The sequence below is a fragment of the Scomber japonicus genome, chromosome 9, assembly GCF_027409825.1.
Source record: "Scomber japonicus isolate fScoJap1 chromosome 9, fScoJap1.pri, whole genome shotgun sequence".
In the NCBI taxonomy this organism is placed as follows: Eukaryota; Metazoa; Chordata; class Actinopteri; order Scombriformes; family Scombridae; genus Scomber; species Scomber japonicus.
Window position 1 is genome coordinate 4,224,021 of NC_070586.1, and position 8,944 is coordinate 4,232,964.

An 8,944-nucleotide genomic window follows, 5' to 3' on the forward strand; every position below is an offset into this window, starting at 1 on the left:
TAAAGGTTATTAAGAAATGTCTCTTCCTCTCTCTGACTGTTCCACTTTTACATTTAGTCTCTTCATTAATCTTCAGAGAAATATTTGATTGTAAACAAGCTGTTTAAATTCATCTAATAAACATCAGAGGTGGACTGAAGTCTGATTCACATTCTAGCTAAATGTTAAAAGGTATAAATGTTTCTGTGTCTCTGAGGTATAGAAGTAAGCTTTACTCACTAACTGTCACAACATCAGATAAAAGATGAATGAATGTCATCTGACAGAGAAAATCAGCTGCAGAGATTTCAGTGATTATAAGATATAGTTATAATATTTATTATTAATGAGTTGTTACATTTATCTGATCCCTGATCAGTCCAGTTACTATTTTATTCTGGAAATGAATCATGTTGAGTGAAATCTCTGCAGCAAGACTACAACACAACTGCTCCACTTCCAGCATTCCTATAAATATCATCTAAGAAATAACTTGAGATTTACATTCTGCTTTAATTAAGGGATTTCATTTTTACAAGATAACATGCTTTAAGAAAGATAATTCTCTCCTTGTATTAACAGTATCATGATTAACAAGTGTTCAGTATCTTCTAAAAGTGTTTTTCTAAATACAGCTGTTGTAACGAGAGGAAGTCATCTGATAATCAATGTTAGTTTCTATCTGTTGAATCAGACGATGATCCAGCTGCTGCTCACTGTGTCTCTCACCAAGTTACAGTTTTTATAGATTATTATATTTAATGTTTTGTCTTATTAAAATGAGTCAAAACACAAGTTTCATTCAGGACTCACAGAACTGATCAGAGTTTCAATGTTTTATTAAGACTACAATTAAAGTACTGCAGTATTATAGTGATGTAGTATGCAGTATTACAGTAAAAGTACTGCAGTATTATAGTGATGTAGTATGCAGTATTACAGTAAAAGTACTGCAGTATTATAGTGATGTAGTATGCAGTATTACAGTAAAAGTACTGCAGTATTATAGTGATGTAGTATGCAGTATTTCAGTAAAAGTACTGCAGTATTATAGTGATGTAGTATGCAGTATTACAGTAAGAGTACTGCAGTATTATAGTGATGTAGTATGCAGTATTACAGTAAAAGTACTGCAGTATTATAGTGATGTAGTATGCAGTATTACAGTAAAAGTACTGCAGTATTATAGTGATGTAGTATGCAGTATTACAGTAAAAGTACTGCAGTATTATAGTGATGTAGTATGCAGTATTACAGTAAAAGTACTGCAGTATTATAGTGATGTAGTATGCAGTATTACAGTAAAAGTACTGCAGTATTATAGTGATGTAGTATGCAGTATTATAGTAAAAGTACTGCAGTATTATAGTGATGTAGTATGCAGTATTATAGTAAAAGTACTGCAGTATTATGAGTGATGTAGTATGCAGTATTACAGTAAAAGTACTGCAGTATTAGGAGTGATGTAGTATGCAGTATTACAGTAAAAGTACTGCAGTATTATAGTGATGTAGTATGCAGTATTACAGTAAAAGTACTGCAGTATTATAGTGATGTAGTATGCAGTATTACAGTAAAAGTACTGCAGTATTATAGTGATGTAGTATGCAGTATTACAGTAAAAGTACTGCAGTATTATGAGTGATGTAGTATGCAGTATTACAGTAAAAGTACTGCAGTATTATAGCGATGTAGTATGCAGTATTACAGTAAAAGTACTGCAGTATTATAGTGATGTAGTATGCAGTATTACAGTAAAAGTACTGCAGTATTATGAGTGATGTAGTATGCAGTATTACAGTAAAAGTACTGCAGTATTATAGTGATGTAGTATGCAGTATTACAGTAAAAGTACTGCAGTATTATAGTGATGTAGTATGTAGTATTACAGTAAAAGTACTGCAGTATTATAGTGATGTAGTATGCAGTATTACAGTAAAAGTACTGCAGTATTATAGTGATGTAGTATGTAGTATTACAGTAAAAAAAGTACTGCAGTATTATAGTGATGTAGTATGCAGTATTACAGTAAAAGTACTGCAGTATTATAGTGATGTAGTATGCAGTATTACAGTAAAAGTACTGCAGTATTATAGTGATGTAGTATGCAGTATTACAGTAAAAGTACTGCAGTATTATAGTGATGTAGTATGCAGTATTACAGTAAAAGTACTGCAGTATTATGAGTGATGTAGTATGCAGTATTACAGTAAAAGTACTGCAGTATTATGAGTGATGTAGTATGCAGTATTACAGTAAAAGTACTGCAGTATTATAGTGATGTAGTATGCAGTATTACAGTAAAAGTACTGCAGTATTATAGTGATGTAGTATGCAGTATTACAGTAAAAGTACTGCAGTATTATAGTGATGTAGTATGCAGTATTACAGTAAAAGTACTGCAGTATTATAGTGATGTAGTATGTAGTATTACAGTAAAAGTACTGCAGTATTATAGTGATGTAGTATGCAGTATTACAGTAAAAGTACTGCAGTATTATAGTGATGTAGTATGTAGTATTACAGTAAAAAAAGTACTGCAGTATTATAGTGATGTAGTATGCAGTATTACAGTAAAAGTACTGCAGTATTATAGTGATGTAGTATGCAGTATTACAGTAAAAGTACTGCAGTATTATAGTGATGTAGTATGCAGTATTACAGTAAAAGTACTGCAGTATTATAGTGATGTAGTATGCAGTATTACAGTAAAAGTACTGCAGTATTATAGTGATGTAGTATGCAGTATTACAGTAAAAGTACTGCAGTATTATAGTGATGTAGTATGCAGTATTACAGTAAAAGTACTGCAGTATTATAGTGATGTAGTATGCAGTATTACAGTAAAAGTACTGCAGTATTATAGTGATGTAGTATGCAGTATTATAGTAAAAGTACTGCAGTATTATAGTGATGTAGTATGCAGGATTACAGTAAAAGTACTGCAGTATTATAGTGATGTAGTATGCAGTATTACAGTAAAAGTACTGCAGTATTATAGTGATGTAGTATGCAGTATTACAGTAAAAGTACTGCAGTATTATAGTGATGTAGTATGCAGTATTACAGTAAAAGTACTGCAGTATTATAGTGATGTAGTATGCAGTATTACAGTAAAAGTACTGCAGTATTATAGTGATGCAGTATGCAGTATTACAGTAAAAGTACTGCAGTATTATAGTGATGTAGTATGCAGTATTACAGTAAAAGTACTGCAGTATTATAGTGATGTATTATGCAGTATTATAGTAAAAGTACTGCAGTATTATGAGTGATGTAGTATGCAGTATTACAGTAAAAGTACTGCAGTATTATAGTGATGTAGTATGCAGTATTACAGTAAAAGTACTGCAGTATTATAGTGATGTAGTATGCAGTATTATAGTAAAAGTACTGCAGTATTATAGTGATGTAGTATGCAGTATTACAGTAAAAGTACTGCAGTATTATAGTGATGTAGTATGCAGTATTACAGTAAAAGTACTGCAGTATTATAGTGATGTAGTATGCAGTATTACAGTAAAAGTACTGCAGTATTATAGTGATGTAGTATGCAGTATGACAGTAAAAGTACTGCAGTATTATAGTGATGTAGTATGCAGTATTACAGTACAAGTACTGCAGTATTATAGTGATGTAGTATGCAGTATGACAGTAAAAGTACTGCAGTATTATAGTGATGTAGTATGCAGTATTACAGTAAAAGTACTGCAGTATTATAGTGATGTAGTATGCAGTATTACAGTAAAAGTACTGCAGTATTATAGTGATGTAGTATGTAGTATTACAGTAAAAGTACTGCAGTATTATAGTGATGTAGTATGCAGTATTACAGTAAAAGTACTGCAGTATTATAGTGATGTAGTATGCAGTATTACAGTAAAAGTACTACAGTATTATGAGTGATGTAGTATGCAGTATTACAGTAAAAGTACTACAGTATTATGAGTGATGTAGTATGCAGTATTACAGTAAAAGTACTGCAGTATTATAGTGATGTAGTATGCAGTATTACAGTAAAAGTACTGCAGTATTATAGTGATGTAGTATGCAGTATTACAGTAAAAGTACTGCAGTATTATGAGTGATGTAGTATGCAGTATTACAGTAAAAGTGAGTGATGTAGTATGCAGTATTACAGTAAAAGTACTGCAGTATTATAGTGATGTAGTATGCAGTATTACAGTAAAAGTACTGCAGTATTATGAGTGATGTAGTATGTAGTATTACAGTAAAAGTACTGCAGTATTATAGTGATGTAGTATGCAGTATTATAGTGATGTAGTATGCAGTATTACAGTAAAAGTACTGCAGTATTATAGTGATGTAGTATGCAGTATTACAGTAAAAGTACTGCAGTATTATGAGTGATGTAGTATGTAGTATTACAGTAAAAGTACTGCAGTATTATAGTGATGTAGTATGCAGTATTACAGTAAAAGTACTGCAGTATTATAGTGATGTAGTATGTAGTATTACAGTAAAAGTACTGCAGTATTATAGTGATGTAGTATGCAGTATTACAGTAAAAGTACTGCAGTATTATAGTGATGTAGTATGCAGTATTACAGTAAAAGTACTGCAGTATTATGAGTGATGTAGTATGTAGTATTACAGTAAAAATACTGCAGTATTATGAGTGATGTAGTATGCAGTATTACAGTAAAAGTACTGCAGTATTATGAGTGATGTAGTATGCAGTATTACAGTAAAAGTACTGCAGTATTATAGTGATGAAGTATGCAGTATTACAGTAAAAGTACTGCAGTATTATAGTGATGTAGTATGTGGTATTACAGTAAAAGTACTGCAGTATTATAGTGATGTAGTATGTGGTATTACAGTAAAAGTACTGCAGTATTATAGTGATGTAGTATGCAGTATTAAAGTAAAAGTACTGCAGTATTATAGTGATGTAGTATGTAGTATTACAGTAAAAGTACTGCAGTATTATAGTGATGTAGTATACAGTATTACAGTAAAAGTACTGCAGTATTATAGTGATGTAGTATGCAGTATTACAGTAAAAATACTGCAGTATTATGAGTGATGTAGTATGCAGTATTACAGTAAAAGTACTGCAGTATTATGAGTGATGTAGTATGCAGTATTACAGTAAAAGTACTGCAGTATTATAGTGATGTAGTATGCAGTATTACAGTAGAAGTACTGCAGTATTATAGCGATGTAGTATGCAGTATTACAGTAAAAGTACTGCAGTATTATGAGTGATGTAGTATGCAGTATTTCAGTAAAAGTACTGCAGTATTATAGTGATGAAGTATGCAGTATTACAGTAAAAGTACTGCAGTATTATAGTGATGTAGTATGTAGTATTACAGTAAAAGTACTGCAGTATTATAGTGATGTAGTATGCAGTATGACAGTAAAAGTACTGCAGTATTATAGTGATGTAGTATGCAGTATTACAGTAAAAGTACTGCAGTATTATAGTGATGTAGTATGCAGTATTACAGTAAAAGTACTGCAGTATTATAGTGATGTAGTATGCAGTATTACAGTAAAAGTACTGCAGTATTATAGTGATGTAGTATGCAGTATTACAGTAAAAGTACTGCAGTATTATGAGTGATGTAGTATGCAGTATTACAGTAAAAGTACTGCAGTATTATAGCGATTTAGTATCCAGTATTACAGTAAAAGTACTGCAGTATTATAGTGATGTAGTATGCAGTATTACAGTAAAAGTACTGCAGTATTATGAGTGATGTAGTATGCAGTATTACAGTAAAAGTACTGCAGTATTATAGTGATGAAGTATGCAGTATTACAGTAAAAGTACTGCAGTATTATAGTGATGTAGTATGTAGTATTACAGTAAAAGTACTGCAGTATTATAGTGATGTAGTATGCAGTATTACAGTAAAAGTACTGCAGTATTATAGTGATGTAGTATGCAGTATTACAGTAAAAGTACTGCAGTATTATAGTGATGTAGTATGCAGTATTACAGTAAAAGTACTGCAGTATTATAGTGATGTAGTATGCAGTATTACAGTAAAAGTACTGCAGTATTATAGTGATGTAGTATGCAGTATTACAGTAAAAGTACTGCAGTATTATAGTGATGTAGTATGTAATATTACAGTAAAAGTACTGCAGTATTATAGTGATGTAGTATGTAATATTACAGTAAAAGTACTGCAGTATTATAGTGATGTAGTATGTAATATTACAGTAAAAGTACTGCAGTATTATAGTGATGTAGTATGTAATATTACAGTAAAAGTACTGCAGTATTATAGTGATGTAGTATGCAGTATTACAGTAAAAGTACTGCAGTATTATAGTGATGTAGTATGCAGTATTACAGTAAAAGTACTGCAGTATTATAGTGATGTAGTATGCAGTATTACAGTAAAAGTACTGCAGTATTATAGTGATGTAGTATGCAGTATTACAGTAAAAGTACTGCAGTATTATGAGGTTATAATGAGATGTGACTGAACTCACCAGGTGTTGCCGTCTCCATAATGTGGTGTAAAACATCAGACTGGTTGATCTGGAGGAGAGAAGAAGAAATAAACAGAGTGCAGCTGCAGTAATGAGCTCATTAAAAAGTGTTAAAGGTTGAATATGTAGAATGAGCAAAACAACGGCATGTCTCGAGATCGTAGTCGCAACAACCAAAAAGTAATTCCAGCAGTCGGGTTGCCAGGTCAGGTGCCGAGTGCGTCAGTCGATTAGCCAGCGTCATGTCAAGTGATGAATCATGCAGGGTAACTACTAATTTCGACCAATTAATTTTACAACAGTATTTAACGTTAGCCAGTCTTCAACTGGAAGTCTTTCTTTGAGTGGTGTGTAATCGATTAGCTAGCTAGCTCCCAACTCAAAATGATTACCTGTTTCTGTAGCCTGATCGGCCTGAGCAGACCAGTCAGTAAACTACACGATAACCCACAATGCATTTTGTTCCTACCCAAGCTGAAATCAGCAGGCTGAAGCGGATTTTATTTTAGCTCTAACTCTGTAAATATACCACTTTATCCACATGTCTAACCTTTTTAGGCGAGAAAGTAGCCCTTTAGATCCACAATGTGACGCTAATTTGTCCAAATAACATCTGCTTAAAGTTTTGTTCCTGCGAATTCGGAGCCACTCAAGTTAGCCGTAGCGAGTAACGCACTTCCGGTAATTTTCACAAAATAAAACACCCGTTGCCTTTTATTATTAAGAAAACCATAACGATAGAGTTGGTGCTTTTATTTTGAAAACAGGAAGCGAACATACCCTCGCTGTAACTGACTTGAAACCACCGAGGTACATTACATTGTAACGCCAGTGGGAGTAGCAGTTAAACCTGGGGAGCGTACCAGCCCCGCCGCTCCCCATACGCAGAGTACGCAGAGCGCGTAGGGCCTCAAGTACCTGGCGGGGGCCCCCAAAATTAAGGTTGCTAAAAAAATGTCATGATAGTTATTATATTATTACATTAAATATATAATAATAATATAATAACATTTATGCTTAGGGCCCCCAAAAGCTTAGCAGCGGCCCTGGAGCGTACCGATGTCCCCTGATCGCGGCTAATTCGGCTGCTAGCTCGGCGGCTAACTCATCTGCTAAATCGGCTGCTAACTCAGTTAACTGGCTAACTGTAGACGGGATCATCCCTATGTTCCCCAGTCACATAAAGCGGGGAACATAGGACCCGGGCAACATAGGGATGATCCCCTAATGATGTAGCAATACAGTCATACTGCACATCAAATTAAATAGGAGAAACTCCGCTACAAGCACGTCATTTTTACACACACCAAACACAACTCAAACACCAAGCATATTAATGATCAAATATCAAAATCCGAATAGCGTCAGAAAGTCAACCCACTCTCCACATTTCCATTGCTACCGCTCTGATACTTCATGGTACACAAACAAATAGCATCTCATATGAAAGCTAAGACCCTGGCGAGTTCAACAGTAACACTATTATTGCTCTAAAAACTCAGTGAACCAGCAGCCAAAGAAACAACCACTTATTTACAGCGACTAACAGATATTCTGTCTTACCTTCGAAGTTTTGTGATGAAAAGTTGTACTTGAGAGCAAAAAACGCTGGTTTTAGTGAGTCCAACACGGCTCTGCTTGTTTACAACTCCATTTCACCCAGTGCCAGCCTACAGTAGCTGCACCGGAACAACAGACAACCCTGGCAACCCGCAATTCCGGCCGCTAATTGGCTGGTACAACGTACACAGAACGTCATTGTCGAACCCGTCAAAAAATTTAAAATGATTTATTCCCTATCTTAATTCAAAAGCATATTAAATGGATTTGAGAGCAATATTTATTGATTTCATGCTCAGATTTTGTGATATTTTCTCTCAAAACTCTGCTCTCGCACTCAAATTAGCTCTGCGCATGCTCGCACTGTGTCCTCGCACTCGGTTACAACGCTGCTCGCGCAGATTTTCTGCGCTCACACTCGAGTTCTTCCTCTCGCGCTCAAGTAGCTTGTGCTCGCGGATCTCTGCTCTCGGATTTTTTGTGGATCAAAGCTGTCAACCAATAGAAGGCCGGCTAGTATTGACCAATCAGACTGTCCCTGTTTGTTTGTGGGTGCGTTCGCTGTTCTACGAGGAGCGTGGCATACGGGCGGGCACTCTTTCAACCGGGTTTATCCACTCCTGACCTCCGGTGCTGTAATAAATGTGGTTTCTTTAATTTTTTGGACCACTGTTGGTCAGTGTTTTGGTTTATGCTTTTGGTTCACTGTCAGTGCTCAGCTGTTTTAAGAGAGAAAGCTCGAAAAATCCACTCTACAAAACCCCAAAATATTGAGCTGTTAATTATGTTTGAGGAGGATTTAGCAGCTAAAGAGCTGAATATTTCCCTCAGGAGTTGTTAGAGAGCAAAAACAAAGAGAAAAGAGAGTGAATATTGGACGTACAGTCACCGGTGTCATGACTCCAAATGAATGATAATGTTGATCATTTAC